The 24,912-nt window shown below is 49.7% G+C and overlaps 74 non-coding genes across 74 annotated transcripts; all 74 read right to left on the bottom strand.

Moving 5' to 3' along the window:
* Nucleotides 1–66: 66 nt before the first annotated feature.
* LOC145027717 (5S ribosomal RNA) lies at nt 67–185 on the bottom strand. Its single transcript, XR_013675549.1, has one exon. It is a non-coding gene; the product is annotated as a 5S ribosomal RNA (ribosomal RNA).
* A 219-nt stretch (nt 186–404) lies between these two features.
* Nucleotides 405–523, bottom strand: LOC145025507 (5S ribosomal RNA). The gene has a single exon (XR_013673518.1). It is a non-coding gene; the product is annotated as a 5S ribosomal RNA (ribosomal RNA).
* Nucleotides 524–743: 220 nt separating this feature from the next.
* Nucleotides 744–862, bottom strand: LOC145026277 (5S ribosomal RNA). Its single transcript, XR_013674259.1, has one exon. It is a non-coding gene; the product is annotated as a 5S ribosomal RNA (ribosomal RNA).
* Nucleotides 863–1,081: 219 nt separating this feature from the next.
* Nucleotides 1,082–1,200, bottom strand: LOC145027706 (5S ribosomal RNA). The gene has a single exon (XR_013675547.1). It is a non-coding gene; the product is annotated as a 5S ribosomal RNA (ribosomal RNA).
* Nucleotides 1,201–1,418: 218 nt separating this feature from the next.
* LOC145025506 (5S ribosomal RNA) lies at nt 1,419–1,537 on the bottom strand. Its single transcript, XR_013673517.1, has one exon. It is a non-coding gene; the product is annotated as a 5S ribosomal RNA (ribosomal RNA).
* Nucleotides 1,538–1,756: 219 nt separating this feature from the next.
* Nucleotides 1,757–1,875, bottom strand: LOC145025772 (5S ribosomal RNA). The gene has a single exon (XR_013673771.1). It is a non-coding gene; the product is annotated as a 5S ribosomal RNA (ribosomal RNA).
* Nucleotides 1,876–2,095: 220 nt separating this feature from the next.
* Nucleotides 2,096–2,214, bottom strand: LOC145026275 (5S ribosomal RNA). The gene has a single exon (XR_013674257.1). It is a non-coding gene; the product is annotated as a 5S ribosomal RNA (ribosomal RNA).
* Nucleotides 2,215–2,434: 220 nt separating this feature from the next.
* On the bottom strand, nt 2,435–2,553 carry LOC145027694 (5S ribosomal RNA). The gene has a single exon (XR_013675546.1). It is a non-coding gene; the product is annotated as a 5S ribosomal RNA (ribosomal RNA).
* A 217-nt stretch (nt 2,554–2,770) lies between these two features.
* LOC145025505 (5S ribosomal RNA) lies at nt 2,771–2,889 on the bottom strand. The gene has a single exon (XR_013673516.1). It is a non-coding gene; the product is annotated as a 5S ribosomal RNA (ribosomal RNA).
* Nucleotides 2,890–3,108: 219 nt separating this feature from the next.
* LOC145025504 (5S ribosomal RNA) lies at nt 3,109–3,227 on the bottom strand. The gene has a single exon (XR_013673515.1). It is a non-coding gene; the product is annotated as a 5S ribosomal RNA (ribosomal RNA).
* Nucleotides 3,228–3,447: 220 nt separating this feature from the next.
* On the bottom strand, nt 3,448–3,566 carry LOC145026274 (5S ribosomal RNA). Its single transcript, XR_013674256.1, has one exon. It is a non-coding gene; the product is annotated as a 5S ribosomal RNA (ribosomal RNA).
* Nucleotides 3,567–3,784: 218 nt separating this feature from the next.
* Nucleotides 3,785–3,902, bottom strand: LOC145026601 (5S ribosomal RNA). Its single transcript, XR_013674564.1, has one exon. It is a non-coding gene; the product is annotated as a 5S ribosomal RNA (ribosomal RNA).
* Nucleotides 3,903–4,122: 220 nt separating this feature from the next.
* LOC145026272 (5S ribosomal RNA) lies at nt 4,123–4,241 on the bottom strand. The gene has a single exon (XR_013674255.1). It is a non-coding gene; the product is annotated as a 5S ribosomal RNA (ribosomal RNA).
* Nucleotides 4,242–4,459: 218 nt separating this feature from the next.
* On the bottom strand, nt 4,460–4,578 carry LOC145027683 (5S ribosomal RNA). The gene has a single exon (XR_013675545.1). It is a non-coding gene; the product is annotated as a 5S ribosomal RNA (ribosomal RNA).
* A 218-nt stretch (nt 4,579–4,796) lies between these two features.
* Nucleotides 4,797–4,915, bottom strand: LOC145025986 (5S ribosomal RNA). Its single transcript, XR_013673974.1, has one exon. It is a non-coding gene; the product is annotated as a 5S ribosomal RNA (ribosomal RNA).
* Nucleotides 4,916–5,133: 218 nt separating this feature from the next.
* Nucleotides 5,134–5,252, bottom strand: LOC145025943 (5S ribosomal RNA). Its single transcript, XR_013673934.1, has one exon. It is a non-coding gene; the product is annotated as a 5S ribosomal RNA (ribosomal RNA).
* A 219-nt stretch (nt 5,253–5,471) lies between these two features.
* Nucleotides 5,472–5,590, bottom strand: LOC145023476 (5S ribosomal RNA). Its single transcript, XR_013671563.1, has one exon. It is a non-coding gene; the product is annotated as a 5S ribosomal RNA (ribosomal RNA).
* Nucleotides 5,591–5,807: 217 nt separating this feature from the next.
* LOC145023465 (5S ribosomal RNA) lies at nt 5,808–5,926 on the bottom strand. Its single transcript, XR_013671554.1, has one exon. It is a non-coding gene; the product is annotated as a 5S ribosomal RNA (ribosomal RNA).
* Nucleotides 5,927–6,143: 217 nt separating this feature from the next.
* On the bottom strand, nt 6,144–6,262 carry LOC145026099 (5S ribosomal RNA). Its single transcript, XR_013674093.1, has one exon. It is a non-coding gene; the product is annotated as a 5S ribosomal RNA (ribosomal RNA).
* A 219-nt stretch (nt 6,263–6,481) lies between these two features.
* LOC145026226 (5S ribosomal RNA) lies at nt 6,482–6,600 on the bottom strand. Its single transcript, XR_013674212.1, has one exon. It is a non-coding gene; the product is annotated as a 5S ribosomal RNA (ribosomal RNA).
* A 217-nt stretch (nt 6,601–6,817) lies between these two features.
* LOC145025307 (5S ribosomal RNA) lies at nt 6,818–6,936 on the bottom strand. The gene has a single exon (XR_013673328.1). It is a non-coding gene; the product is annotated as a 5S ribosomal RNA (ribosomal RNA).
* Nucleotides 6,937–7,156: 220 nt separating this feature from the next.
* On the bottom strand, nt 7,157–7,275 carry LOC145027671 (5S ribosomal RNA). The gene has a single exon (XR_013675544.1). It is a non-coding gene; the product is annotated as a 5S ribosomal RNA (ribosomal RNA).
* Nucleotides 7,276–7,495: 220 nt separating this feature from the next.
* Nucleotides 7,496–7,614, bottom strand: LOC145026271 (5S ribosomal RNA). The gene has a single exon (XR_013674254.1). It is a non-coding gene; the product is annotated as a 5S ribosomal RNA (ribosomal RNA).
* Nucleotides 7,615–7,833: 219 nt separating this feature from the next.
* LOC145027660 (5S ribosomal RNA) lies at nt 7,834–7,952 on the bottom strand. Its single transcript, XR_013675543.1, has one exon. It is a non-coding gene; the product is annotated as a 5S ribosomal RNA (ribosomal RNA).
* A 220-nt stretch (nt 7,953–8,172) lies between these two features.
* Nucleotides 8,173–8,291, bottom strand: LOC145026270 (5S ribosomal RNA). Its single transcript, XR_013674253.1, has one exon. It is a non-coding gene; the product is annotated as a 5S ribosomal RNA (ribosomal RNA).
* Nucleotides 8,292–8,510: 219 nt separating this feature from the next.
* LOC145023454 (5S ribosomal RNA) lies at nt 8,511–8,629 on the bottom strand. The gene has a single exon (XR_013671543.1). It is a non-coding gene; the product is annotated as a 5S ribosomal RNA (ribosomal RNA).
* Nucleotides 8,630–8,847: 218 nt separating this feature from the next.
* On the bottom strand, nt 8,848–8,966 carry LOC145025985 (5S ribosomal RNA). Its single transcript, XR_013673973.1, has one exon. It is a non-coding gene; the product is annotated as a 5S ribosomal RNA (ribosomal RNA).
* A 218-nt stretch (nt 8,967–9,184) lies between these two features.
* On the bottom strand, nt 9,185–9,303 carry LOC145025581 (5S ribosomal RNA). The gene has a single exon (XR_013673591.1). It is a non-coding gene; the product is annotated as a 5S ribosomal RNA (ribosomal RNA).
* A 219-nt stretch (nt 9,304–9,522) lies between these two features.
* Nucleotides 9,523–9,641, bottom strand: LOC145023443 (5S ribosomal RNA). The gene has a single exon (XR_013671534.1). It is a non-coding gene; the product is annotated as a 5S ribosomal RNA (ribosomal RNA).
* Nucleotides 9,642–9,858: 217 nt separating this feature from the next.
* LOC145023421 (5S ribosomal RNA) lies at nt 9,859–9,977 on the bottom strand. Its single transcript, XR_013671513.1, has one exon. It is a non-coding gene; the product is annotated as a 5S ribosomal RNA (ribosomal RNA).
* Nucleotides 9,978–10,194: 217 nt separating this feature from the next.
* Nucleotides 10,195–10,313, bottom strand: LOC145026098 (5S ribosomal RNA). The gene has a single exon (XR_013674092.1). It is a non-coding gene; the product is annotated as a 5S ribosomal RNA (ribosomal RNA).
* Nucleotides 10,314–10,532: 219 nt separating this feature from the next.
* On the bottom strand, nt 10,533–10,651 carry LOC145026225 (5S ribosomal RNA). Its single transcript, XR_013674211.1, has one exon. It is a non-coding gene; the product is annotated as a 5S ribosomal RNA (ribosomal RNA).
* Nucleotides 10,652–10,868: 217 nt separating this feature from the next.
* On the bottom strand, nt 10,869–10,987 carry LOC145027647 (5S ribosomal RNA). The gene has a single exon (XR_013675542.1). It is a non-coding gene; the product is annotated as a 5S ribosomal RNA (ribosomal RNA).
* Nucleotides 10,988–11,207: 220 nt separating this feature from the next.
* Nucleotides 11,208–11,326, bottom strand: LOC145027635 (5S ribosomal RNA). The gene has a single exon (XR_013675540.1). It is a non-coding gene; the product is annotated as a 5S ribosomal RNA (ribosomal RNA).
* Nucleotides 11,327–11,543: 217 nt separating this feature from the next.
* LOC145026096 (5S ribosomal RNA) lies at nt 11,544–11,662 on the bottom strand. Its single transcript, XR_013674090.1, has one exon. It is a non-coding gene; the product is annotated as a 5S ribosomal RNA (ribosomal RNA).
* A 219-nt stretch (nt 11,663–11,881) lies between these two features.
* On the bottom strand, nt 11,882–12,000 carry LOC145026600 (5S ribosomal RNA). The gene has a single exon (XR_013674563.1). It is a non-coding gene; the product is annotated as a 5S ribosomal RNA (ribosomal RNA).
* Nucleotides 12,001–12,217: 217 nt separating this feature from the next.
* On the bottom strand, nt 12,218–12,336 carry LOC145026095 (5S ribosomal RNA). Its single transcript, XR_013674089.1, has one exon. It is a non-coding gene; the product is annotated as a 5S ribosomal RNA (ribosomal RNA).
* Nucleotides 12,337–12,555: 219 nt separating this feature from the next.
* LOC145027041 (5S ribosomal RNA) lies at nt 12,556–12,674 on the bottom strand. The gene has a single exon (XR_013674984.1). It is a non-coding gene; the product is annotated as a 5S ribosomal RNA (ribosomal RNA).
* A 217-nt stretch (nt 12,675–12,891) lies between these two features.
* Nucleotides 12,892–13,010, bottom strand: LOC145027622 (5S ribosomal RNA). Its single transcript, XR_013675531.1, has one exon. It is a non-coding gene; the product is annotated as a 5S ribosomal RNA (ribosomal RNA).
* Nucleotides 13,011–13,229: 219 nt separating this feature from the next.
* LOC145027611 (5S ribosomal RNA) lies at nt 13,230–13,348 on the bottom strand. The gene has a single exon (XR_013675522.1). It is a non-coding gene; the product is annotated as a 5S ribosomal RNA (ribosomal RNA).
* Nucleotides 13,349–13,566: 218 nt separating this feature from the next.
* Nucleotides 13,567–13,685, bottom strand: LOC145026548 (5S ribosomal RNA). The gene has a single exon (XR_013674515.1). It is a non-coding gene; the product is annotated as a 5S ribosomal RNA (ribosomal RNA).
* A 220-nt stretch (nt 13,686–13,905) lies between these two features.
* Nucleotides 13,906–14,024, bottom strand: LOC145027600 (5S ribosomal RNA). The gene has a single exon (XR_013675512.1). It is a non-coding gene; the product is annotated as a 5S ribosomal RNA (ribosomal RNA).
* A 217-nt stretch (nt 14,025–14,241) lies between these two features.
* Nucleotides 14,242–14,360, bottom strand: LOC145027589 (5S ribosomal RNA). Its single transcript, XR_013675501.1, has one exon. It is a non-coding gene; the product is annotated as a 5S ribosomal RNA (ribosomal RNA).
* A 218-nt stretch (nt 14,361–14,578) lies between these two features.
* On the bottom strand, nt 14,579–14,697 carry LOC145026662 (5S ribosomal RNA). The gene has a single exon (XR_013674622.1). It is a non-coding gene; the product is annotated as a 5S ribosomal RNA (ribosomal RNA).
* A 218-nt stretch (nt 14,698–14,915) lies between these two features.
* On the bottom strand, nt 14,916–15,034 carry LOC145027578 (5S ribosomal RNA). The gene has a single exon (XR_013675490.1). It is a non-coding gene; the product is annotated as a 5S ribosomal RNA (ribosomal RNA).
* A 218-nt stretch (nt 15,035–15,252) lies between these two features.
* LOC145027015 (5S ribosomal RNA) lies at nt 15,253–15,371 on the bottom strand. The gene has a single exon (XR_013674961.1). It is a non-coding gene; the product is annotated as a 5S ribosomal RNA (ribosomal RNA).
* Nucleotides 15,372–15,590: 219 nt separating this feature from the next.
* LOC145026325 (5S ribosomal RNA) lies at nt 15,591–15,709 on the bottom strand. The gene has a single exon (XR_013674304.1). It is a non-coding gene; the product is annotated as a 5S ribosomal RNA (ribosomal RNA).
* A 218-nt stretch (nt 15,710–15,927) lies between these two features.
* LOC145027566 (5S ribosomal RNA) lies at nt 15,928–16,046 on the bottom strand. The gene has a single exon (XR_013675479.1). It is a non-coding gene; the product is annotated as a 5S ribosomal RNA (ribosomal RNA).
* A 219-nt stretch (nt 16,047–16,265) lies between these two features.
* On the bottom strand, nt 16,266–16,384 carry LOC145026547 (5S ribosomal RNA). Its single transcript, XR_013674514.1, has one exon. It is a non-coding gene; the product is annotated as a 5S ribosomal RNA (ribosomal RNA).
* A 218-nt stretch (nt 16,385–16,602) lies between these two features.
* On the bottom strand, nt 16,603–16,721 carry LOC145026618 (5S ribosomal RNA). The gene has a single exon (XR_013674581.1). It is a non-coding gene; the product is annotated as a 5S ribosomal RNA (ribosomal RNA).
* A 218-nt stretch (nt 16,722–16,939) lies between these two features.
* LOC145025652 (5S ribosomal RNA) lies at nt 16,940–17,058 on the bottom strand. Its single transcript, XR_013673657.1, has one exon. It is a non-coding gene; the product is annotated as a 5S ribosomal RNA (ribosomal RNA).
* Nucleotides 17,059–17,276: 218 nt separating this feature from the next.
* LOC145026546 (5S ribosomal RNA) lies at nt 17,277–17,395 on the bottom strand. The gene has a single exon (XR_013674513.1). It is a non-coding gene; the product is annotated as a 5S ribosomal RNA (ribosomal RNA).
* A 219-nt stretch (nt 17,396–17,614) lies between these two features.
* LOC145025971 (5S ribosomal RNA) lies at nt 17,615–17,733 on the bottom strand. Its single transcript, XR_013673960.1, has one exon. It is a non-coding gene; the product is annotated as a 5S ribosomal RNA (ribosomal RNA).
* Nucleotides 17,734–17,950: 217 nt separating this feature from the next.
* On the bottom strand, nt 17,951–18,069 carry LOC145023410 (5S ribosomal RNA). The gene has a single exon (XR_013671502.1). It is a non-coding gene; the product is annotated as a 5S ribosomal RNA (ribosomal RNA).
* A 217-nt stretch (nt 18,070–18,286) lies between these two features.
* Nucleotides 18,287–18,405, bottom strand: LOC145026094 (5S ribosomal RNA). The gene has a single exon (XR_013674088.1). It is a non-coding gene; the product is annotated as a 5S ribosomal RNA (ribosomal RNA).
* Nucleotides 18,406–18,624: 219 nt separating this feature from the next.
* On the bottom strand, nt 18,625–18,743 carry LOC145026224 (5S ribosomal RNA). The gene has a single exon (XR_013674210.1). It is a non-coding gene; the product is annotated as a 5S ribosomal RNA (ribosomal RNA).
* Nucleotides 18,744–18,960: 217 nt separating this feature from the next.
* LOC145027555 (5S ribosomal RNA) lies at nt 18,961–19,079 on the bottom strand. Its single transcript, XR_013675468.1, has one exon. It is a non-coding gene; the product is annotated as a 5S ribosomal RNA (ribosomal RNA).
* Nucleotides 19,080–19,298: 219 nt separating this feature from the next.
* On the bottom strand, nt 19,299–19,417 carry LOC145026692 (5S ribosomal RNA). The gene has a single exon (XR_013674651.1). It is a non-coding gene; the product is annotated as a 5S ribosomal RNA (ribosomal RNA).
* Nucleotides 19,418–19,634: 217 nt separating this feature from the next.
* Nucleotides 19,635–19,753, bottom strand: LOC145026545 (5S ribosomal RNA). The gene has a single exon (XR_013674512.1). It is a non-coding gene; the product is annotated as a 5S ribosomal RNA (ribosomal RNA).
* A 218-nt stretch (nt 19,754–19,971) lies between these two features.
* Nucleotides 19,972–20,090, bottom strand: LOC145027209 (5S ribosomal RNA). Its single transcript, XR_013675142.1, has one exon. It is a non-coding gene; the product is annotated as a 5S ribosomal RNA (ribosomal RNA).
* A 218-nt stretch (nt 20,091–20,308) lies between these two features.
* On the bottom strand, nt 20,309–20,427 carry LOC145021905 (5S ribosomal RNA). Its single transcript, XR_013670051.1, has one exon. It is a non-coding gene; the product is annotated as a 5S ribosomal RNA (ribosomal RNA).
* Nucleotides 20,428–20,644: 217 nt separating this feature from the next.
* On the bottom strand, nt 20,645–20,763 carry LOC145021938 (5S ribosomal RNA). The gene has a single exon (XR_013670083.1). It is a non-coding gene; the product is annotated as a 5S ribosomal RNA (ribosomal RNA).
* A 218-nt stretch (nt 20,764–20,981) lies between these two features.
* LOC145026223 (5S ribosomal RNA) lies at nt 20,982–21,100 on the bottom strand. The gene has a single exon (XR_013674209.1). It is a non-coding gene; the product is annotated as a 5S ribosomal RNA (ribosomal RNA).
* A 217-nt stretch (nt 21,101–21,317) lies between these two features.
* On the bottom strand, nt 21,318–21,436 carry LOC145025434 (5S ribosomal RNA). Its single transcript, XR_013673449.1, has one exon. It is a non-coding gene; the product is annotated as a 5S ribosomal RNA (ribosomal RNA).
* A 219-nt stretch (nt 21,437–21,655) lies between these two features.
* Nucleotides 21,656–21,774, bottom strand: LOC145025969 (5S ribosomal RNA). The gene has a single exon (XR_013673957.1). It is a non-coding gene; the product is annotated as a 5S ribosomal RNA (ribosomal RNA).
* A 217-nt stretch (nt 21,775–21,991) lies between these two features.
* On the bottom strand, nt 21,992–22,110 carry LOC145023399 (5S ribosomal RNA). The gene has a single exon (XR_013671493.1). It is a non-coding gene; the product is annotated as a 5S ribosomal RNA (ribosomal RNA).
* Nucleotides 22,111–22,327: 217 nt separating this feature from the next.
* Nucleotides 22,328–22,446, bottom strand: LOC145026093 (5S ribosomal RNA). The gene has a single exon (XR_013674087.1). It is a non-coding gene; the product is annotated as a 5S ribosomal RNA (ribosomal RNA).
* A 219-nt stretch (nt 22,447–22,665) lies between these two features.
* LOC145026448 (5S ribosomal RNA) lies at nt 22,666–22,784 on the bottom strand. Its single transcript, XR_013674422.1, has one exon. It is a non-coding gene; the product is annotated as a 5S ribosomal RNA (ribosomal RNA).
* Nucleotides 22,785–23,001: 217 nt separating this feature from the next.
* On the bottom strand, nt 23,002–23,120 carry LOC145027543 (5S ribosomal RNA). The gene has a single exon (XR_013675457.1). It is a non-coding gene; the product is annotated as a 5S ribosomal RNA (ribosomal RNA).
* A 219-nt stretch (nt 23,121–23,339) lies between these two features.
* On the bottom strand, nt 23,340–23,458 carry LOC145026691 (5S ribosomal RNA). The gene has a single exon (XR_013674650.1). It is a non-coding gene; the product is annotated as a 5S ribosomal RNA (ribosomal RNA).
* Nucleotides 23,459–23,675: 217 nt separating this feature from the next.
* Nucleotides 23,676–23,794, bottom strand: LOC145026544 (5S ribosomal RNA). Its single transcript, XR_013674511.1, has one exon. It is a non-coding gene; the product is annotated as a 5S ribosomal RNA (ribosomal RNA).
* Nucleotides 23,795–24,012: 218 nt separating this feature from the next.
* Nucleotides 24,013–24,131, bottom strand: LOC145027208 (5S ribosomal RNA). The gene has a single exon (XR_013675141.1). It is a non-coding gene; the product is annotated as a 5S ribosomal RNA (ribosomal RNA).
* Nucleotides 24,132–24,350: 219 nt separating this feature from the next.
* On the bottom strand, nt 24,351–24,469 carry LOC145026857 (5S ribosomal RNA). The gene has a single exon (XR_013674811.1). It is a non-coding gene; the product is annotated as a 5S ribosomal RNA (ribosomal RNA).
* A 217-nt stretch (nt 24,470–24,686) lies between these two features.
* Nucleotides 24,687–24,805, bottom strand: LOC145027531 (5S ribosomal RNA). Its single transcript, XR_013675446.1, has one exon. It is a non-coding gene; the product is annotated as a 5S ribosomal RNA (ribosomal RNA).
* Between the last annotated feature and the right edge of the window lie 107 nt (nt 24,806–24,912).

Here is a 24,912-nt window from a genome sequence, read left to right as displayed (position 1 = left end):
ATATACCAAGAAAGAAAAAAAAAACGCACCTAAAACATAAAAAAACGCAGACGGGCAACGAAAAAGGGGGTGCAACACGAGGACTTCCCAGGGGGTCACCCATCCTAGTACTACTCTCGCCCAAGCACGCTTAACTGCGGAGTTCTGATGGGATCCGGTGCATTAGTGCTGGTATGATCGCACCCGAAATACTATCCATGCTTATTGTTTTTATGTCTTACAAGACGCAGAACCTCGTTTGCTTTCGGACGCGAGGCGTGGGACCCACGTGATGGATCGGCTCGGTTCGGGAAACAAGAAAACAATCAACATTGAACCGGAGGCCGCCCGAGCATGGATATAGCAAGAAAGAAAAAAAAAACGCACCTAAAACATAAAAAAAACGCAGACGGGCAACGAAAAAGGGGGTGCAACACGAGGACTTCCCAGGGGGTCACCCATCCTAGTACTACTCTCGCCCAAGCACGCTTGACTGCGGAGTTCTGATGGGATCCGGTGCATTAGTGCTGGTATGATCGCACCCGAAATACTATCCATGCTTATTGTTTTTATGTCTTACAAGACGCAGAACCACGTTTGCTTTCGGACGCGAGGCGTGGGACCCACGTGATGGATCGGCTCGGTTCGGGAAACAAGAAAACAATCAACATTGAACCGGAGGCCGCCCGAGCATGGATATAGCAAGAAAGAAAAAAAAAACGCACCTAAAACATAAAAAAAACGCAGACGGGCAACGAAAAAAGGGGGTGCAACACGAGGACTTCCCAGGGGGTCACCCATCCTAGTACTACTCTCGCCCAAGCACGCTTAACTGCGGAGTTCTGATGGGATCCGATGCATTGGTGCTGGTATGATCGCACCCGAAATACTATCCATGCTTATTGTTTTTATGTCTTACAAGACGCAGAACCTCGTTTGCTTTCGGACGCGAGGCGTGGGACCCACGTGATGGATCGGCTCGGTTCGGGAAACAAGAAAACAATCAACATTGAACCGGAGGCCGCCCGAGCATTGATATAGCAAGAAAGAAAAAAAAAACGCACCTAAAACATAAAAAAAACGCAGACGGGCAACGAAAAAGGGGGTGCAACACGAGGACTTCCCAGGGGGTCACCCATCCTAGTACTACTCTCGCCCAAGCACGCTTAACTGCGGAGTTCTGATGGGATCCGGTGCATTAGTGCTGGTATGATCGCACCCGAAATACTATCCATGCTTATTGTTTTTATGTCTTACAAGACGCAGAACCTCGTTTGCTTTCGGACGCGAGGCGTGGGACCCACGTGATGGATCGGCTCGGTTCGGGAAACAAGAAAACAATCAACATTGAACCGGAGGCCGCCCGAGCATGGATATAGCAAGAAAGAAAAAAAAACGCACCTAAAACATAAAAAAAACGCAGACGGCCAAAGAAAAAGGGGGTGCAACACGAGGACTTCCCAGGGGGTCACCCATCCTAGTACTACTCTCGCCCAAGCACGCTTGACTGCGGAGTTCTGATGGGATCCGGTGCATTAGTGCTGGTATGATCGCACCCGAAATACTATCCATGCTTATTGTTTTTATGTCTTACAAGACGCAGAACCACGTTTGCTTTCGGACGCGAGGCGTGGGACCCACGTGATGGATCGGCTCGGTTCGGGAAACAAGAAAACAATCAACATTGAACCGGAGGCCGCCCGAGCATGGATATAGCAAGAAAGAAAAAAAAAACGCACCTAAAACATAAAAAAAACGCAGACGGGCAACGAAAAAGGGGGTGCAACACGAGGACTTCCCAGGGGGTCACCCATCCTAGTACTACTCTCGCCCAAGCACGCTTGACTGCGGAGTTCTAATGGGATCCGGTGCATTAGTGCTGGTATGATCGCACCCGAAATACTATCCATGCTTATTGTTTTTATGTCTTACAAGACGCAGAACCACGTTTGCTTTCGGACGCGAGGCGTGGGACCCACGTGATGGATCGGCTCGGTTCGGGAAACAAGAAAACAATCAACATTGAACCGGAGGCCGCCCGAGCATGGATATAGCAAGAAAGAAAAAAAAAACGCACCTAAAACATAAAAAAAACGCAGACGGGCAACGAAAAAAGGGGGTGCAACACGAGGACTTCCCAGGGGGTCACCCATCCTAGTACTACTCTCGCCCAAGCACGCTTAACTGCGGAGTTCTGATGGGATCCGATGCATTGGTGCTGGTATGATCGCACCCGAAATACTATCCATGCTTATTGTTTTTATGTCTTACAAGACGCAGAACCTCGTTTGCTTTCGGACGCGAGGCGTGGGACCCACGTGATGGATCGGCTCGGTTCGGGAAACAAGAAAACAATCAACATTGAACCGGAGGCCGCCCGAGCATTGATATAGCAAGAAAGAAAAAAAAAAACGCACCTAAAACATAAAAAAAACGCAGACGGGCAACGAAAAAGGGGGTGCAACACGAGGACTTCCCAGGGGGTCACCCATCCTAGTACTACTCTCGCCCAAGCACGCTTAACTGCGGAGTTCTGATGGGATCCGGTGCATTAGTGCTGGTATGATCGCACCCGAAATACTATCCATGCTTATTGTTTTTATGTCTTACAAGACGCAGAACCTCGTTTGCTTTCGGACGCGAGGCGTGGGACCCACGTGATGGATCGGCTCGGTTCGGGAAACAAGAAAACAATCAACATTGAACCGGAGGCCGCCCGAGCATGGATATAGCAAGAAAGAAAAAAAAACGCACCTAAAACATAAAAAAACGCAGACGGCCAAAGAAAAAGGGGGTGCAACACGAGGACTTCCCAGGGGGTCACCCATCCTAGTACTACTCTCGCCCAAGCACGCTTGACTGCGGAGTTCTGATGGGATCCGGTGCATTAGTGCTGGTATGATCGCACCCGAAATACTATCCATGCTTATTGTTTTTATGTCTTACAAGACGCAGAACCACGTTTGCTTTCGGACGCGAGGCGTGGGACCCACGTGATGGATCGGCTCGGTTCGGGAAACAAGAAAACAATCAACATTGAACCGGAGGCCGCCCGAGCATGGATATAGCAAGAAAGAAAAAAAAAACGCACCTAAAACATAAAAAAAACGCAGACGGGCAACGAAAAAGGGGGTGCAACACGAGGACTTCCCAGGGGGTCACCCATCCTAGTACTACTCTCGCCCAAGCACGCTTGACTGCGGAGTTCTGATGGGATCCGGTGCATTAGTGCTGGTATGATCGCACCCGAAATACTATCCATGCTTATTGTTTTTATGTCTTACAAGACGCAGAACCACGTTTGCTTTCGGACGCGAGGCGTGGGACCCACGTGATGGATCGGCTCGGTTCGGGAAACAAGAAAACAATCAACATTGAACCGGAGGCCGCCCGAGCATGGATATAGCAAGAAAGAAAAAAAAAACGCACCTAAAACATAAAAAAAACGCAGACGGGCAACGAAAAAAGGGGGTGCAACACGAGGACTTCCCAGGGGGTCACCCATCCTAGTACTACTCTCGCCCAAGCACGCTTAACTGCGGAGTTCTGATGGGATCCGATGCATTGGTGCTGGTATGATCGCACCCGAAATAGTATCCATGCTTATTGTTTTTATGTCTTACAAGACGCAGAACCTCGTTTGCTTTCGGACGCGAGGCGTGGGACCCACGTGATGGATCGGCTCGGTTCGGGAAACAAGAAAACAATCAACATTGAACCGGAGGCCGCCCGAGCATTGATATAGCAAGAAAGAAAAAAAAACGCACCTAAAACATAAAAAAAACGCAGACGGGCAACGAAAAAGGGGGTGCAACACGAGGACTTCCAGGGGGTCACCCATCCTAGTACTACTCTCGCCCAAGCACGCTTAACTGCGGAGTTCTGATGGGATCCGGTGCATTAGTGCTGGTATGATCGCACCCGAAATACTATCCATGCTTATTGTTTTTATGTCTTACAAGACGCAGAACCACGTTTGCTTTCGGACGCGAGGCGTGGGACCCACGTGATGGATCGGCTCGGTTCGGGAAACAAGAAAACAATCAACATTGAACCGGAGGCCGCCCGAGCATGGATATAGCAAGAAAGAAAAAAAAAACGCACCTAACACATAAAAAAAACGCAGACGGGCAACGAAAAAAGGGGGTGCAACACGAGGACTTCCCAGGGGGTCACCCATCCTAGTACTACTCTCGCCCAAGCACGCTTAACTGCGGAGTTCTGATGGGATCCGATGCATTGGTGCTGGTATGATCGCACCCGAAATACTATCCATGCTTATTGTTTTTATGTCTTACAAGACGCAGAACCTCGTTTGCTTTCGGACGCGAGGCGTGGGACCCACGTGATGGATCGGCTCGGTTCGGGAAACAAGAAAACAATCAACATTGAACCGGAGGCCGCCCGAGCATTGATATAGCAAGAAAGAAAAAAAAAACGCACCTAAAACATAAAAAAAACGCAGACGGGCAACGAAAAGGGGGTGCAACACGAGGACTTCCCAGGGGGTCACCCATCCTAGTACTACTCTCGCCCAAGCACGCTTAACTGCGGAGTTCTGATGGGATCCGGTGCATTAGTGCTGGTATGATCGCACCCGAAATACTATCCATGCTTATTGTTTTTATGTCTTACAAGACGCAGAACCTCGTTTGCTTTCGGACGCGAGGCGTGGGACCCACGTGATGGATCGGCTCGGTTCGGGAAACAAGAAAACAATCAACATTGAACCGGAGGCCGCCCGAGCATGGATATAGCAAGAAAGAAAAAAAAACGCACCTAAAACATAAAAAAAACGCAGACGGGCAAAGAAAAAGGGGGTGCAACACGAGGACTTCCCGGGGGGTCACCCATCCTAGTACTACTCTCGCCCAAGCACGCTTAACGGCGGAGTTCTGATGGGATCCGGTGCATTAGTGCTGGTATGATCGCACCCGAAATACTATCCATGCTTATTGTTTTTATGTCTTACAAGACGCAGAACCTCGTTTGCTTTCGGACGCGAGGCGTGGGACCCACGTGATGGATCGGCTCGGTTCGGGAAACAAGAAAACAATCAACATTGAACCGGAGGCCGCCCGAGCATGGATATAGCAAGAAAGAAAAAAAAAACGCACCTAAAACATAAAAAAACGCAGACGGGCAACGAAAAAGTGGGTGCAACACGAGGACTTCCCAGGGGGTCACCCATCCTAGTACTACTCTCGCCCAAGCACGCTTAACTGCAGAGTTCTGATGGGATCCGGTGCATTAGTGCTGGTATGATCGCACCCGAAATACTATCCATGCTTATTGTTTTTATGTCTTACAAGACGCAGAACCTCGTTTGCTTTCGGACGCGAGGCGTGGGACCCACGTGATGGATCGGCTCGGTTCGGGAAACAAGAAAACAATCAACATTGAACCGGAGGCCGCCCGAGCATTGATATACCAAGAAAGAAAAAAAAAACGCACCTAAAACATAAAAAAAACGCAGACGGGCAACGAAAAAGGGGGTGCAACACGAGGACTTCCCGGGGGGTCACCCATCCTAGTACTACTCTCGCCCAAGCACGCTTAACTGCGGAGTTCTGATGGGATCCGGTGCATTAGTGCTGGTATGATCGCACCCGAAATACTATCCATGCTTATTGTTTTTATGTCTTACAAGACGCAGAACCTCGTTTGCTTTCGGACGCGAGGCGTGGGACCCACGTGATGGATCGGCTCGGTTCGGGAAACAAGAAAACAATCAACATTGAACCGGAGGCCGCCCGAGCATGGATATAGCAAGAAAGAAAAAAAAACGCACCTAAAACATAAAAAAACGCAGACGGGCAACGAAAAAGGGGGTGCAACACGAGGACTTCCCGGGGGGTCACCCATCCTAGTACTACTCTCGCCCAAGCACGCTTAACTGCGGAGTTCTGATGGGATCCGGTGCATTAGTGCTGGTATGATCGCACCCGAAATACTATCCATGCTTATTGTTTTTATGTCTTACAAGACGCAGAACCTCGTTTGCTTTCGGACGCGAGGCGTGGGACCCACGTGATGGATCGGCTCGGTTCGGGAAACAAGAAAACAATCAACATTGAACCGGAGGCCGCCCGAGCATGGATATAGCAAGAAAGAAAAAAAAACGCACCTCAAACATAAAAAAAACGCAGACGGGCAACGAAAAAGGGGTGCAACACGAGGACTTCCCAGGGGGTCACCCATCCTAGAACTACTCTCGCCCAAGCACGCTTAACTGCGGAGTTCTGATGGGATCCGGTGCATTAGTGCTGGTATGATCGCACCCGAAATACTATCCATGCTTATTGTTTTTATGTCTTACAAGACGCAGAACCTCGTTTGCTTTCGGACGCGAGGCGTGGGACCCACGTGATGGATCGGCTCGGTTCGGGAAACAAGAAAACAATCAACATTGAACCGGAGGCCGCCCGAGCATGGATATAGCAAGAAAGAAAAAAAAAACGCACCTAAAACATAAAAAAAACGCAGACGGGCAACGAAAAAGAGGGTGCAACACGAGGACTTCCCAGGGGGTCACCCATCCTAGAACTACTCTCGCCCAAGCACGCTTAACTGCGGAGTTCTGATGGGATCCGGTGCATTAGTGCTGGTATGATCGCACCCGAAATACTATCCATGCTTATTGTTTTTATGTCTTACAAGACGCAGAACCTCATTTGCTTTCGGACGCGAGGCGTGGGACCCACGTGATGGATCGGCTCGGTTCGGGAAACAAGGAAACAATCAACATTGAACCGGAGGCCGCCCGAGCATGGATATAGCAAGAAAGAAAAAAAAACGCACCTAAAACATAAAAAAAACGCAGACGGGCAACGAAAAAGGGGTGCAACACGAGGACTTCCCAGGGGGTCACCCATCCTAGTACTACTCTCGCCCAAGCACGCTTAACTGCGGAGTTCTGATGGGATCCGGTGCATTTGTGCTGGTATGATCGCACCCGAAATACTATCCATGCTTATTGTTTTTATGTCTTACAAGACGCAGAACCTCGTTTGCTTTCGGACGCGAGGCGTGGGACCCACGTGATGGATCGGCTCGGTTCGGGAAACAAGAAAACAATCAACATTGAACCGGAGGCCGCCCGAGCATGGATATAGCAAGAAAGAAAAAAAAAACGCACCTAAAACATAAAAAAAAACGCAGACGGGCAACGAAAAAGGGGGTGCAACACGAGGACTTCCCAGGGGGTCACCCATCCTAGTACTACTCTCGCCCAAGCACGCTTAACTGCGGAGTTCTGATGGGATCCGGTGCATTAGTGCTGGTATGATCGCACCCGAAATACTATCCATGCTTATTGTTTTTATGTCTTACAAGACGCAGAACCTCGTTTGCTTTCGGACGCGAGGCGTGGGACCCACGTGATGGATCGGCTCGGTTCGGGAAACAAGAAAACAATCAACCTTGAACCGGAGGCCGCCCGAGCATGGATATAGCAAGAAAGAAAAAAAAAACGCACCTAAAACATAAAAAAAACGCAGACGGGCAACGAAAAAAGGGGGTGCAACACGAGGACTTCCCAGGGGGTCACCCATCCTAGTACTACTCTCGCCCAAGCACGCTTAACTGCGGAGTTCTGATGGGATCCGATGCATTGGTGCTGGTATGATCGCACCCGAAATACTATCCATGCTTATTGTTTTTATGTCTTACAAGACGCAGAACCTCGTTTGCTTTCGGACGCGAGGCGTGGGACCCACGTGATGGATCGGCTCGGTTCGGGAAACAAGAAAACAATCAACATTGAACCGGAGGCCGCCCGAGCATTGATATAGCAAGAAAGAAAAAAAAAACGCACCTAAAACATAAAAAAAACGCAGACGGGCAACGAAAAAGGGGGTGCAACACGAGGACTTCCCAGGGGGTCACCCATCCTAGTACTACTCTCGCCCAAGCACGCTTAACTGCGGAGTTCTGATGGGATCCGGTGCATTAGTGCTGGTATGATCGCACCCGAAATACTATCCATGCTTATTGTTTTTATGTCTTACAAGACGCAGAACCACGTTTGCTTTCGGACGCGAGGCGTGGGACCCACGTGATGGATCGGCTCGGTTCGGGAAACAAGAAAACAATCAACATTGAACCGGAGGCCGCCCGAGCATGGATATAGCAAGAAAGAAAAAAAAAACGCACCTAACACATAAAAAAAACGCAGACGGGCAACGAAAAAAGGGGGTGCAACACGAGGACTTCCCAGGGGGTCACCCATCCTAGTACTACTCTCGCCCAAGCACGCTTAACTGCGGAGTTCTGATGGGATCCGATGCATTGGTGCTGGTATGATCGCACCCGAAATACTATCCATGCTTATTGTTTTTATGTCTTACAAGACGCAGAACCTCGTTTGCTTTCGGACGCGAGGCGTGGGACCCACGTGATGGATCGGCTCGGTTCGGGAAACAAGAAAACAATCAACATTGAACCGGAGGCCGCCCGAGCATTGATATACCAAGAAAGAAAAAAAAAACGCACCTAAAACATAAAAAAAACGCAGACGGGCAACGAAAAAGGGGGTGCAACACGAGGACTTCCCGGGGGGTCACCCATCCTAGTACTACTCTCGCCCAAGCACGCTTAACTGCGGAGTTCTGATGGGATCCGGTGCATTAGTGCTGGTATGATCGCACCCGAAATACTATCCATGCTTATTGTTTTTATGTCTTACAAGACGCAGAACCTCGTTTGCTTTCGGACGCGAGGCGTGGGACCCACGTGATGGATCGGCTCGGTTCGGGAAACAAGAAAACAATCAACATTGAACCGGAGGCCGCCCGAGCATGGATATAGCAAGAAAGAAAAAAAAACGCACCTAAAACATAAAAAAAACGCAGACGGGCAAAGAAAAAGGGGGTGCAACACGAGGACTTCCCGGGGGGTCACCCATCCTAGTACTACTCTCGCCCAAGCACGCTTAACGGCGGAGTTCTGATGGGATCCGGTGCATTAGTGCTGGTATGATCGCACCCGAAATACTATCCATGCTTATTGTTTTTATGTCTTACAAGACGCAGAACCTCGTTTGCTTTCGGACGCGAGGCGTGGGACCCACGTGATGGATCGGCTCGGTTCGGGAAACAAGAAAACAATCAACATTGAACCGGAGGCCGCCCGAGCATGGATATAGCAAGAAAGAAAAAAAAAACGCACCTAAAACATAAAAAAACGCAGACGGGCAACGAAAAAGGGGGTGCAACACGAGGACTTCCCAGGGGGTCACCCATCCTAGTACTACTCTCGCCCAAGCACGCTTAACTGCAGAGTTCTGATGGGATCCGGTGCATTAGTGCTGGTATGATCGCACCCGAAATACTATCCATGCTTATTGTTTTTATGTCTTACAAGACGCAGAACCTCGTTTGCTTTCGGACGCGAGGCGTGGGACCCACGTGATGGATCGGCTCGGTTCGGGAAACAAGAAAACAATCAACATTGAACCGGAGGCCGCCCGAGCATTGATATACCAAGAAAGAAAAAAAAAACGCACCTAAAACATAAAAAAAACGCAGACGGGCAACGAAAAAGGGGGTGCAACACGAGGACTTCCCGGGGGGTCACCCATCCTAGTACTACTCTCGCCCAAGCACGCTTAACTGCGGAGTTCTGATGGGATCCGGTGCATTAGTGCTGGTATGATCGCACCCGAAATACTATCCATGCTTATTGTTTTTATGTCTTACAAGACGCAGAACCTCGTTTGCTTTCGGACGCGAGGCGTGGGACCCACGTGATGGATCGGCTCGGTTCGGGAAACAAGAAAACAATCAACATTGAACCGGAGGCCGCCCGAGCATGGATATAGCAAGAAAGAAAAAAAAACGCACCTAAAACATAAAAAAACGCAGACGGGCAACGAAAAAGGGGGTGCAACACGAGGACTTCCCGGGGGGTCACCCATCCTAGTACTACTCTCGCCCAAGCACGCTTAACTGCGGAGTTCTGATGGGATCCGGTGCATTAGTGCTGGTATGATCGCACCCGAAATACTATCCATGCTTATTGTTTTTATGTCTTACAAGACGCAGAACCTCGTTTGCTTTCGGACGCGAGGCGTGGGACCCACGTGATGGATCGGCTCGGTTCGGGAAACAAGAAAACAATCAACATTGAACCGGAGGCCGCCCGAGCATGGATATAGCAAGAAAGAAAAAAAAACGCACCTCAAACATAAAAAAAACGCAGACGGGCAACGAAAAAGGGGTGCAACACGAGGACTTCCCAGGGGGTCACCCATCCTAGAACTACTCTCGCCCAAGCACGCTTAACTGCGGAGTTCTGATGGGATCCGGTGCATTAGTGCTGGTATGATCGCACCCGAAATACTATCCATGCTTATTGTTTTTATGTCTTACAAGACGCAGAACCTCGTTTGCTTTCGGACGCGAGGCGTGGGACCCACGTGATGGATCGGCTCGGTTCGGGAAACAAGAAAACAATCAACATTGAACCGGAGGCCGCCCGAGCATGGATATAGCAAGAAAGAAAAAAAAAACGCACCTAAAACATAAAAAAAACGCAGACGGGCAACGAAAAAGAGGGTGCAACACGAGGACTTCCCAGGGGGTCACCCATCCTAGAACTACTCTCGCCCAAGCACGCTTAACTGCGGAGTTCTGATGGGATCCGGTGCATTAGTGCTGGTATGATCGCACCCGAAATACTATCCATGCTTATTGTTTTTATGTCTTACAAGACGCAGAACCTCATTTGCTTTCGGACGCGAGGCGTGGGACCCACGTGATGGATCGGCTCGGTTCGGGAAACAAGGAAACAATCAACATTGAACCGGAGGCCGCCCGAGCATGGATATAGCAAGAAAGAAAAAAAAACGCACCTAAAACATAAAAAAAACGCAGACGGGCAACGAAAAAGGGGTGCAACACGAGGACTTCCCAGGGGGTCACCCATCCTAGTACTACTCTCGCCCAAGCACGCTTAACTGCGGAGTTCTGATGGGATCCGGTGCATTAGTGCTGGTATGATCGCACCCGAAATACTATCCATGCTTATTGTTTTTATGTCTTACAAGACGCAGAACCTCGTTTGCTTTCGGACGCGAGGCGTGGGACCCACGTGATGGATCGGCTCGGTTCGGGAAACAAGAAAACAATCAACATTGAACCGGAGGCCGCCCGAGCATGGATATAGCAAGAAAGAAAAAAAAAACGCACCTAAAACATAAAAAAAAACGCAGACGGGCAACGAAAAAGGGGGTGCAACACGAGGACTTCCCAGGGGGTCACCCATCCTAGTACTACTCTCGCCCAAGCACGCTTAACTGCGGAGTTCTGATGGGATCCGGTGCATTAGTGCTGGTATGATCGCACCCGAAATACTATCCATGCTTATTGTTTTTATGTCTTACAAGACGCAGAACCTCGTTTGCTTTCGGACGCGAGGCGTGGGACCCACGTGATGGATCGGCTCGGTTCGGGAAACAAGAAAACAATCAACATTGAACCGGAGGCCGCCCGAGCATGGATATAGCAAGAAAGAAAAAAAAACGCACCTCAAACATAAAAAAAACGCAGACGGGCAACGAAAAAGGGGTGCAACACGAGGACTTCCCAGGGGGTCACCCATCCTAGAACTACTCTCGCCCAAGCACGCTTAACTGCGGAGTTCTGATGGGATCCGGTGCATTAGTGCTGGTATGATCGCACCCGAAATACTATCCATGCTTATTGTTTTTATGTCTTACAAGACGCAGAACCTCGTTTGCTTTCGGACGCGAGGCGTGGGACCCACGTGATGGATCGGCTCGGTTCGGGAAACAAGAAAACAATCAACATTGAACCGGAGGCCGCCCGAGCATGGATATAGCAAGAAAGAAAAAAAAAACGCACCTAAAACATAAAAAAAACGCAGACGGGCAACGAAAAAGAGGGTGCAACACGAGGACTTCCCAGGGGGTCACCCATCCTAGAACTACTCTCGCCCAAGCACGCTTAACTCCGGAGTTCTGATGGGATCCGGTGCATTAGTGCTGGTATGATCGCACCCGAAATACTATCCATGCTTATTGTTTTTATGTCTTACAAGACGCAGAACCTCGTTTGCTTTCGGACGCGAGGCGTGGGACCCACGTGATGGATCGGCTCGGTTCGGGAAACAAGAAAACAATCAACATTGAACCGGAGGCCGCCCGAGCATGGATATAGCAAGAAAGAAAAAAAAACGCACCTCAAACATAAAAAAAACGCAGACGGGCAACGAAAAAGGGGTGCAACACGAGGACTTCCCAGGGGGTCACCCATCCTAGAACTACTCTCGCCCAAGCACGCTTAACTGCGGAGTTCTGATGGGATCCGGTGCATTAGTGCTGGTATGATCGCACCCGAAATACTATCCATGCTTATTGTTTTTATGTCTTACAAGACGCAGAACCTCGTTTGCTTTCGGACGCGAGGCGTGGGACCCACGTGATGGATCGGCTCGGTTCGGGAAACAAGAAAACAATCAACATTGAACCGGAGGCCGCCCGAGCATGGATATAGCAAGAAAGAAAAAAAAAACGCACCTAAAACATAAAAAAAACGCAGACGGGCAACGAAAAAGAGGGTGCAACACGAGGACTTCCCAGGGGGTCACCCATCCTAGAACTACTCTCGCCCAAGCACGCTTGACTGCGGAGTTCTGATGGGATCCGATGCATTAGTGCTGGTATGATCGCACCCGAAATACTATCCATGCTTATTGTTTTTATGTCTTACAAGACGCAGAACCTCGTTTGCTTTCGGACGCGAGGCGTGGGACCCACGTGATGGATCGGCTCGGTTCGGGAAACAAGGAAACAATCAACATTGAACCGGAGGCCGCCCGAGCATGGATATAGCAAGAAAGAAAAAAAAACGCACCTAAAACATAAAAAAAACGCAGACGGGCAACGAAAAAGGGGTGCAACACGAGGACTTCCCAGGGGGTCACCCATCCTAGTACTACTCTCGCCCAAGCACGCTTAACTGCGGAGTTCTGATGGGATCCGGTGCATTAGTGCTGGTATGATCGCACCCGAAATACTATCCATGCTTATTGTTTTTATGTCTTACAAGACGCAGAACCTCGTTTGCTTTCGGACGCGAGGCGTGGGACCCACGTGATGGGTCGGCTCGGTTCGGGAAACAAGAAAACAATCAACATTGAACCGGAGGCCGCCCGAGCATGGATATAGCAAGAAAGAAAAAAAAAACGCACCTAAAACATAAAAAAAACGCAGACGGGCAACGAAAAAGGGGGTGCAACACGAGGACTTCCCAGGGGGTCACCCATCCTAGTACTACTCTCGCCCAAGCACGCTTAACTGCGGAGTTCTGATGGGATCCGGTGCATTAGTGCTGGTATGATCGCACCCGAAATACTATCCATGCTTATTGTTTTTATGTCTTACAAGACGCAGAACCTCGTTTGCTTTCGGACGCGAGGCGTGGGACCCACGTGATGGATCGGCTCGGTTCGGGAAACAAGAAAACAATCAACATTGAACCGGAGGCCGCCCGAGCATGGATATAGCAAGAAAGAAAAAAAACGCACCTAAAACATAAAAAAAAACGCAGACGGGCAACGAAAAAGGGGGTGCAACACGAGGACTTCCCAGGGGGTCACCAATCCTAGTACTACTCTCGCCCAAGCACGCTTAACTGCGGAGTTCTGATGGGATCCGGTGCATTAGTGCTGGTATGATCGCACCCGAAATACTATCCATGCTTATTGTTTTTATGTCTTACAAGACGCAGAACCTCGTTTGCTTTCGGACGCGAGGCGTGGGACCCACGTGATGGATCGGCTCGGTTCGGGAAACAAGAAAACAATCAACATTGAACCGGAGGCCGCCCGAGCATGGATATAGCAAGAAAGAAAAAAAAAACGCACCTAAAACATAAAAAAAACGCAGACGGGCAACGAAAAAAGGGGGTGCAACACGAGGACTTCCCAGGGGGTCACCCATCCTAGTACTACTCTCGCCCAAGCACGCTTAACTGCGGAGTTCTGATGGGATCCGGTGCATTAGTGCTGGTATGATCGCACCCGAAATACTATCCATGCTTATTGTTTTTATGTCTTACAAGACGCAGAACCTCGTTTGCTTTCGGACGCGAGGCGTGGGACCCACGTGATGGATCGGCTCGGTTCGGGAAACAAGAAAACAATCAACATTGAACCGGAGGCCGCCCGAGCATGGATATAGCAAGAAAGAAAAAAAACGCACCTAAAACATAAAAAAAACGCAGACGGGCAACGAAAAAGGGGGTGCAACACGAGGACTTCCCAGGGGGTCACCCATCCTAGTACTACTCTCGCCCAAGCACGCTTAACTGCGGAGTTCTGATGGGATCCGGTGCATTAGTGCTGGTATGATCGCACCCGAAATACTATCCATGCTTATTGTTTTTATGTCTTACAAGACGCAGAACCTCGTTTGCTTTCGGACGCGAGGCGTGGGACCCACGTGATGGATCGGCTCGGTTCGGGAAACAAGAAAACAATCAACATTGAACCGGAGGCCGCCCGAGCATGGATATAGCAAGAAAGAAAAAAAAACGCACCTAAAACATAAAAAAAACGCAGACGGGCAACGAAAAAGGGGGTGCAACACGAGGACTTCCCAGGGGGTCACCCATCCTAGAACTACTCTCGCCCAAGCACGCTTGACTGCGGAGTTCTGATGGGATCCGGTGCATTAGTGCTGGTATGATCGCACCCGAAATACTATCCATGCTTATTGTTTTTATGTCTTACAAGACGCAGAACCTCGTTTGCTTTCGGACGCGAGGCGTGGGACCCACGTGATGGATCGGCTCGGTTCGGGAAACAAGAAAACAATCAACATTGAACCGGAGGCCGCCCGAGCATGGATATAGCAAGAAAGAAAAAAAACGCACCTAAAACATAAAAAAAAACGCAGACGGGCAACGAAAAAGGGGGTGCAACACGAGGACTTCCCAGGGGGTCACCCATCCTAGTACTACTCTCGCCCAAGCACGCTTAACTGCGGAGTTCTGATGGGATCCGGTGCATTAGTGCTGGTATGATCGCACCCGAAATACTATCCATGCTTATTGTTTTTATGTCTTACAAGACGCAGAACCTCGTTTGCTTTCGGACGCGAGGCGTGGGACCCACGTGATGGATCGGCTCGGTTCGGGAAACAAGAAAACAATCAACATTGAACCGGATGCCGCCCGAGCATGGATATAGCAAGAAAGAAAAAAAAACGCACCTAAAACATAAAAAAAATGCAGACGGGCAACGAAAAAGGGGGTGCAACTCGAGGACTTCCCAGGGGGTCACTCATCCTAGTACTACTCTCGCCCAAGCACGCTTAACTGCGGAGTTCTGATGGGATCCAGTGCATTAGTGCTGGTATGATCGCACCCGAAATACTATCCATGCTTATTGTTTTTATGTCTTACAAGACGCAGAACCTCGTTTGCTTTCGGACGCGAGGCGTGGGACCCACGTGATGGATCGGCTCGGTTCGGGAAACAAGAAAACAATCAACATTGAACCGGAGGCCGCCCGAGCATGGATATAGCAAGAAAGAAAAAAAAAACGCACCTAAAACATAAAAAAAACGCAGACGGGCAACGAAAAAGGGGGTGCAACACGAGGACTTCCCAGGGGGTCACCCATCCTAGTACTACTCTCGCCCAAGCACGCTTAACTGCGGAGTTCTGATGGGATTCGGTGCATTAGTGCTGGTATGATCGCACCCGAAATACTATCCATGCTTATTGTTTTTATGTCTTACAAGACGCAGAACCTCGTTTGCTTTCGGACGCGAGGCGTGGGACCCACGTGATGGATCGGCTCGGTTCGGGAAACAAGAAAACAATCAACATCGAACCGGAGGCCGCCCGAGCATGGATATAGCAAGAAAGAAAAAAAAACGCACCTAAAACATAAAAAAAACGCAGACGGGCAACGAAAAAGGGGGTGCAACACGAGGACTTCCCAGGGGGTCACCCATCCTAGTACTACTCTCGCCCAAGCACGCTTAACTGCGGAGTTCTGATGGGATCCGGTGCATTAGTGCTGGTATGATCGCACCCGAAATACTATCCATGCTTATTGTTTTTATGTCTTACAAGACGCAGAACCTCGTTTGCTTTCGGACGCGAGGCGTGGGACCCACGTGATGGATCGGCTCGGTTCGGGAAACAAGAAAACAATCAACATTGAACCGGAGGCCGCCCGAGCATGGATATAGCAAGAAAGAAAAAAAACGCACCTAAAACATAAAAAAAAAACGCAGACGGGCAACGAAAAAGGGGGTGCAACACGAGGACTTCCCAGGGGGTCACCAATCCTAGTACTACTCTCGCCCAAGCACGCTTAACTGCGGAGTTCTGATGGGATCCGGTGCATTAGTGCTGGTATGATCGCACCCGAAATACTATCCATGCTTATTGTTTTTATGTCTTACAAGACGCAGAACCTCGTTTGCTTTCGGACGCGAGGCGTGGGACCCACGTGATGGATCGGCTCGGTTCGGGAAACAAGAAAACAATCAACATTGAACCGGAGGCCGCCCGAGCATGGATATAGCAAGAAAGAAAAAAAACGCACCTAAAACATAAAAAAAAACGCAGACGGGCAACGAAAAAGGGGGTGCAACACGAGGACTTCCCAGGGGGTCACCAATCCTAGTACTACTCTCGCCCAAGCACGCTTAACTACGGAGTTCTGATGGGATCCGGTGCATTAGTGCTGGTATGATCGCACCCGAAATACTATCCATGCTTATTGTTTTTATGTCTTACAAGACGCAGAACCTCGTTTGCTTTCGGACGCGAGGCGTGGGACCCACGTGATGGATCGGCTCGGTTCGGGAAACAAGAAAACAATCAACATTGAACCGGATGCCGCCCGAGCATGGATATAGCAAGAAAGAAAAAAAAACGCACCTAAAACATAAAAAAAATGCAGACGGGCAACGAAAAAGGGGGTGCAACTCGAGGACTTCCCAGGGGGTCACCCATCCTAGTACTACTCTCGCCCAAGCACGCTTAACTGCGGAGTTCTGATGGGATCCGGTGCATTAGTGCTGGTATGATCGCACCCGAAATACTATCCATGCTTATTGTTTTTATGTCTTACAAGACGCAGAACCTCGTTTGCTTTCGGACGCGAGGCGTGGGACCCACGTGATGGATCGGCTCGGTTCGGGAAACAAGAAAACAATCAACATTGAACCGGAGGCCGCCCGAGCATGGATATAGCAAGAAAGAAAAAAAACGCACCTAAAACATAAAAAAAAACGCAGACGGGCAACGAAAAAGGGGGTGCAACACGAGGACTTCCCAGGGGGTCACCAATCCTAGTACTACTCTCGCCCAAGCACGCTTAACTGCGGAGTTCTGATGGGATCCGGTGCATTAGTGCTGGTATGATCGCACCCGAAATACTATCCATGCTTATTGTTTTTATGTCTTACAAGACGCAGAACCTCGTTTGCTTTCGGACGCGAGGCGTGGGACCCACGTGATGGATCGGCTCGGTTCGGGAAACAAGAAAACAATCAACATTGAACCGGATGCCGCCCGAGCATGGATATAGCAAGAAAGAAAAAAAAAACGCACCTAAAACATAAAAAAAACGCAGACGGGCAACGAAAAAGGGGGTGCAACACGAGGACTTCCCAGGGGGTCACCCATCCTAGTACTACTCTCGCCCAAGAACGCTTAACTGCGGAGTTCTGATGGGATCCGGTGCATTAGTGCTGGTATGATCGCACCCGAAATACTATCCATGCTTATTGTTTTTATGTCTTACAAGACGCAGAACCTCGTTTGCTTTCGGACGCGAGGCGTGGGACCCACGTGATGGATCGGCTCGGTTCGGGAAACAAGAAAACAATCAACATTGAACCGGAGGCCGCCCGAGCATGGATATAGCAAGAAAGAAAAAAAACGCACCTAAAACATAAAAAAAACGCAGACGGGCAACGAAAAAGGGGGTGCAACACGAGGACTTCCCGGGGGGTCACCCATCCTAGTACTACTCTCGCCCAAGCACGCTTAACTGCGGAGTTCTGATGGGATCCGGTGCATTAGTGCTGGTATGATCGCACCCGAAATACTATCCATGCTTATTGTTTTTATGTCTTACAAGACGCAGAACCTCGTTTGCTTTCGGACGCGAGGCGTGGGACCCACGTGATGGATCGGCTCGGTTCGGGAAACAAGAAAACAATCAACATTGAACCGGAGGCCGCTCGAGCATGGATATAGCAAGAAAGAAAAAAAAACGCACCTCAAACATAAAAAAAACGCAGACGGGCAACGAAAAAGGGGTGCAACACGAGGACTTCCCAGGGGGTCACCCATCCTAGAACTACTCTCGCCCAAGCACGCTTAACTGCGGAGTTCTGATGGGATCCGGTGCATTAGTGCTGGTATGATCGCACCCGAAATACTATCCATGCTTATTGTTTTTATGTCTTACAAGACGCAGAACCTCGTTTGCTTTCGGACGCGAGGCGTGGGACCCACGTGATGGATCGGCTCGGTTCGGGAAACAAGAAAACAATCAACATTGAACCGGAGGCCGCCCGAGCATGGATATAGCAAGAAAGAAAAAAAAAACGCACCTAAAACATAAAAAAAATGCAGACGGGCAACGAAAAAGAGGGTGCAACACGAGGACTTCCCAGGGGGTCACCCATCCTAGAACTACTCTCGCCCAAGCACGCTTAACTGCGGAGTTCTGATGGGATCCGGTGCATTAGTGCTGGTATGATCGCACCCGAAATACTATCCATGCTTATTGTTTTTATGTCTTACAAGACGCAGAACCTCGTTTGCTTTCGGACGCGAGGCGTGGGACCCACGTGATGGATCGGCTCGGTTCGGGAAACAAGGAAACAATCAACATTGAACCGGAGGCCGCCCGAGCATGGATATAGCAAGAAAGAAAAAAAAACGCACCTAAAACATAAAAAAAACGCAGACGGGCAACGAAAAAGGGGTGCAACACGAGGACTTCCCAGGGGGTCACCCATCCTAGTACTACTCTCGCCCAAGCACGCTTAACTGCGGAGTTCTGATGGGATCCGGTGCATTAGTGCTGGTATGATCGCACCCGAAATACTATCCATGCTTATTGTTTTTATGTCTTACAAGACGCAGAACCTCGTTTGCTTTCGGACGCGAGGCGTGGGACCCACGTGATGGGTCGGCTCGGTTCGGGAAACAAGAAAACAATCAACATTGAACCGGAGGCCGCCCGAGCATGGATATAGCAAGAAAGAAAAAAAAAACGCACCTAAAACATAAAAAAAACGCAGACGGGCAACGAAAAAGGGGGTGCAACACGAGGACTTCCCAGGGGGTCACCAATCCTAGTACTACTCTCGCCCAAGCACGCTTAACTGCGGAGTTCTGATGGGATCCGGTGCATTAGTGCAGGTATGATCGCACCCGAAATACTATCCATGCTTATTGTTTTTATGTCTTACAAGACGCAGAACCTCGTTTGCTTTCGGACGCGAGGCGTGGGACCCACGTGATGGATCGGCTCGGTTCGGGAAACAAGAAAACAATCAACATTGAACCGGAGGCCGCCCGAGCATGGATATAGCAAGAAAGAAAAAAAAACGCACCTAAAACATAAAAAAAACGCAGACGGGCAACGAAAAAGGGGTGCAACACGAGGACTTCCCAGGGGGTCACCAATCCTAGTACTACTCTCGCCCAAGCACGCTTAACTGCGGAGTTCTGATGGGATCCGGTGCATTAGTGCTGGTATGATCGCACCCGAAATACTATCCATGCTTATTGTTTTTATGTCTTACAAGACGCAGAACCTCGTTTGCTTTCGGACGCGAGGCGTGGGACCCACGTGATGGATCGGCTCGGTTCGGGAAACAAGAAAACAATCAACATTGAACCGGATGCCGCCCGAGCATGGATATAGCAAGAAAGAAAAAAAAACGCACCTAAAACATAAAAAAAATGCAGACGGGCAACGAAAAAGGGGGTGCAACTCGAGGACTTCCCAGGGGGTCACCCATCCTAGTACTACTCTCGCACAAGCACGCGTAACTGCGGAGTTCTGATGGGATCCGGTGCATTAGTGCTGGTATGATCGCACCCGAAATACTATCCATGCTTATTGTTTTTATGTCTTACAAGACGCAGAACCTCGTTTGCTTTCGGACGCGAGGCGTGGGACCCACGTGATGGATCGGCTCGGTTCGGGAAACAAGAAAACAATCAACATTGAACCGGAGGCCGCCCGAGCATGGATATAGCAAGAAAGAAAAAAAAACGCACCTAAAACATAAAAAAAACGCAGACGGGCAACGAAAAAGAGGGTGCAACACGAGGACTTCCCAGGGGGTCACCCATCCTAGTACTACTCTCGCCCAAGCACGCTTAACTGCGGAGTTCTGATGGGATCCGGTGCATTAGTGCTGGTATGATCGCACCCGAAATACTATCCATGCTTATTGTTTTTATGTCTTACAAGACGCAGAACCTCGTTTGCTTTCGGACGCGAGGCGTGGGACCCACGTGATGGATCGGCTCGGTTCGGGAAACAAGAAAACAATCAACATTGAACCGGAGGCCGCCCGAGCATGGATATAGCAAGAAAGAAAAAAAAACGCACCTAAAACATAGAAAAAACGCAGACGGGCAACGAAAAAGGGGTGCAACACGAGGATTTCCCAGGGGGTCACCCATCCTAGTACTACTCTCGCCCAAGCACGCTTAACTGCGGAGTTCTGATGGGATCCGGTGCATTAGTGCTGGTATGATCGCACCCGAAATACTATCCATGCTTATTGTTTTTATGTCTTACAAGACGCAGAACCTCGTTTGCTTTCGGACGCGAGGCGTGGGACCCACGTGATGGATCGGCTCGGTTCGGGAAACAAGAAAACAATCAACATTGAACCGGAGGCCGCCCGAGCATGGATATAGCAAGAAAGAAAAAAAAACGCACCTAAAACATAAAAAAAACGCAGACAGGCAACAAAAAAGAGGGTGCAACACGAGGACTTCCCAGGGGGTCACCCATCCTAGAACTACTCTCGCCCAAGCACGCTTAACTGCGGAGTTCTGATGGGATCCGGTGCATTAGTGCTGGTATGATCGCACCCGAAATACTATCCATGCTTATTGTTTTTATGTCTTACAAGACGCAGAACCTCGTTTGCTTTCGGACGCGAGGCGTGGGACCCACGTGATGGATCGGCTCGGTTCGGGAAACAAGGAAACAATCAACATTGAACCGGAGGCCGCCCGAGCATGGATATAGCAAGAAAGAAAAAAAAACGCACCTAAAACATAAAAAAAACGCAGACGGGCAACGAAAAAGGGGTGCAACACGAGGACTTCCCAGGGGGTCACCCATCCTAGTACTACTCTCGCCCAAGCACGCTTAACTGCGGAGTTCTGATGGGATCCAGTGCATTAGTGCTGGTATGATCGCACCCGAAATACTATCCATGCTTATTGTTTTTATGTCTTACAAGACGCAGAACCTCGTTTGCTTTCGGACGCGAGGCGTGGGACCCACGTGATGGGTCGGCTCGGTTCGGGAAACAAGAAAACAATCAACATTGAACCGGAGGCCGCCCGAGCATGGATATAGCAAGAAAGAAAAAAAAAACGCACCTAAAACATAAAAAAAACGCAGACGGGCAACGAAAAAGGGGGTGCAACACGAGGACTTCCCAGGGGGTCACCCATCCTAGTACTACTCTCGCCCAAGAACGCTTAACTGCGGAGTTCTGATGGGATCCGGTGCATTAGTGCTGGTATGATCGCACCCGAAATACTATCCATGCTTATTGTTTTTATGTCTTACAAGACGCAGAACCTCGTTTGCTTTCGGACGCGAGGCGTGGGACCCACGTGATGGATCGGCTCGGTTCGGGAAACAAGAAAACAATCAACATTGAACCGGAGGCCGCCCGAGCATGGATATAGCAAGAAAGAAAAAAAACGCACCTAAAACATAAAAAAAACGCAGACGGGCAACGAAAAAGGGGGTGCAACACGAGGACTTCCCGGGGGGTCACCCATCCTAGTACTACTCTCGCCCAAGCACGCTTAACTGCGGAGTTCTGATGGGATCCGGTGCATTAGTGCTGGTATGATCGCACCCGAAATACTATCCATGCTTATTGTTTTTATGTCTTACAAGACGCAGAACCTCGTTTGCTTTCGGACGCGAGGCGTGGGACCCACGTGATGGATCGGCTCGGTTCGGGAAACAAGAAAACAATCAACATTGAACCGGAGGCCGCTCGAGCATGGATATAGCAAGAAAGAAAAAAAAACGCACCTCAAACATAAAAAAAACGCAGACGGGCAACGAAAAAGGGGTGCAACACGAGGACTTCCCAGGGGGTCACCCATCCTAGAACTACTCTCGCCCAAGCACGCTTAACTGCGGAGTTCTGATGGGATCCGGTGCATTAGTGCTGGTATGATCGCACCCGAAATACTATCCATGCTTATTGTTTTTATGTCTTACAAGACGCAGAACCTCGTTTGCTTTCGGACGCGAGGCGTGGGACCCACGTGATGGATCGGCTCGGTTCGGGAAACAAGAAAACAATCAACATTGAACCGGAGGCCGCCCGAGCATGGATATAGCAAGAAAGAAAAAAAAAACGCACCTAAAACATAAAAAAAATGCAGACGGGCAACGAAAAAGAGGGTGCAACACGAGGACTTCCCAGGGGGTCACCCATCATAGAACTACTCTCGCCCAAGCACGCTTAACTGCGGAGTTCTGATGGGATCCGGTGCATTAGTGCTGGTATGATCGCACCCGAAATACTATCCATGCTTATTGTTTTTATGTCTTACAAGACGCAGAACCTCGTTTGCTTTCGGACGCGAGGCGTGGGACCCACGTGATGGATCGGCTCGGTTCGGGAAACAAGGAAACAATCAACATTGAACCGGAGGCCGCCCGAGCATGGATATAGCAAGAAAGAAAAAAAAACGCACCTAAAACATAAAAAAAACGCAGACGGGCAACGAAAAAGGGGTGCAACACGAGGACTTCCCAGGGGGTCACCCATCCTAGTACTACTCTCGCCCAAGCACGCTTAACTGCGGAGTTCTGATGGGATCCGGTGCATTAGTGCTGGTATGATCGCACCCGAAATACTATCCATGCTTATTGTTTTTATGTCTTACAAGACGCAGAACCTCGTTTGCTTTCGGACGCGAGGCGTGGGACCCACGTGATGGGTCGGCTCGGTTCGGGAAACAAGAAAACAATCAACATTGAACCGGAGGCCGCCCGAGCATGGATATAGCAAGAAAGAAAAAAAAAACGCACCTAAAACATAAAAAAAACGCAGACGGGCAACGAAAAAGGGGGTGCAACACGAGGACTTCCCAGGGGGTCACCAATCCTAGTACTACTCTCGCCCAAGCACGCTTAACTGCGGAGTTCTGATGGGATCCGGTGCATTAGTGCAGGTATGATCGCACCCGAAATACTATCCATGCTTATTGTTTTTATGTCTTACAAGACGCAGAACCTCGTTTGCTTTCGGACGCGAGGCGTGGGACCCACGTGATGGATCGGCTCGGTTCGGGAAACAAGAAAACAATCAACATTGAACCGGAGGCCGCCCGAGCATGGATATAGCAAGAAAGAAAAAAAAACGCACCTAAAACATAAAAAAAACGCAGACGGGCAACGAAAAAGGGGTGCAACACGAGGACTTCCCAGGGGGTCACCAATCCTAGTACTACTCTCGCCCAAGCACGCTTAACTGCGGAGTTCTGATGGGATCCGGTGCATTAGTGCTGGTATGATCGCACCCGAAATACTATCCATGCTTATTGTTTTTATGTCTTACAAGACGCAGAACCTCGTTTGCTTTCGGACGCGAGGCGTGGGACCCACGTGATGGATCGGCTCGGTTCGGGAAACAAGAAAACAATCAACATTGAACCGGATGCCGCCCGAGCATGGATATAGCAAGAAAGAAAAAAAAACGCACCTAAAACATAAAAAAAATGCAGACGGGCAACGAAAAAGGGGGTGCAACTCGAGGACTTCCCAGGGGGTCACCCATCCTAGTACTACTCTCGCACAAGCACGCGTAACTGCGGAGTTCTGATGGGATCCGGTGCATTAGTGCTGGTATGATCGCACCCGAAATACTATCCATGCTTATTGTTTTTATGTCTTACAAGACGCAGAACCTCGTTTGCTTTCGGACGCGAGGCGTGGGACCCACGTGATGGATCGGCTCGGTTCGGGAAACAAGAAAACAATCAACATTGAACCGGAGGCCGCCCGAGCATGGATATAGCAAGAAAGAAAAAAAAAACGCACCTAAAACATAAAAAAAATGCAGACGGGCAACGAAAAAGAGGGTGCAACACGAGGACTTCCCAGGGGGTCACCCATCCTAGAACTACTCTCACCCAAGCACGCTTAACTGCGGAGTTCTGATGGGATCCGGTGCATTAGTGCTGGTATGATCGCACCCGAAATACTATCCATGCTTATTGTTTTTATGTCTTACAAGACGCAGAACCTCGTTTGCTTTCGGACGCGAGGCGTGGGACCCACGTGATGGATCGGCTCGGTTCGGGAAACAAGGAAACAATCAACATTGAACCGGAGGCCGCCCGAGCATGGATATAGCAAGAAAGAAAAAAAAACGCACCTAAAACATAAAAAAAACGCAGACGGGCAACGAAAAAGGGGTGCAACACGAGGACTTCCCAGGGGGTCACCCATCCTAGTACTACTCTCGCCCAAGCACGCTTAACTGCGGAGTTCTGATGGGATCCGGTGCATTAGTGCTGGTATGATCGCACCCGAAATACTATCCATGCTTATTGTTTTTATGTCTTACAAGACGCAGAACCTCGTTTGCTTTCGGACGCGAGGCGTGGGACCCACGTGATGGGTCGGCTCGGTTCGGGA

This window comes from Lactuca saligna, chromosome 1, assembly GCF_052625555.1.
Source record: "Lactuca saligna cultivar CGN05327 chromosome 1, ASM5262555v1, whole genome shotgun sequence".
In the NCBI taxonomy this organism is placed as follows: domain Eukaryota; kingdom Viridiplantae; phylum Streptophyta; class Magnoliopsida; order Asterales; family Asteraceae; genus Lactuca; species Lactuca saligna.
This window is presented reverse-complemented; position numbering and strand designations above follow the sequence as displayed.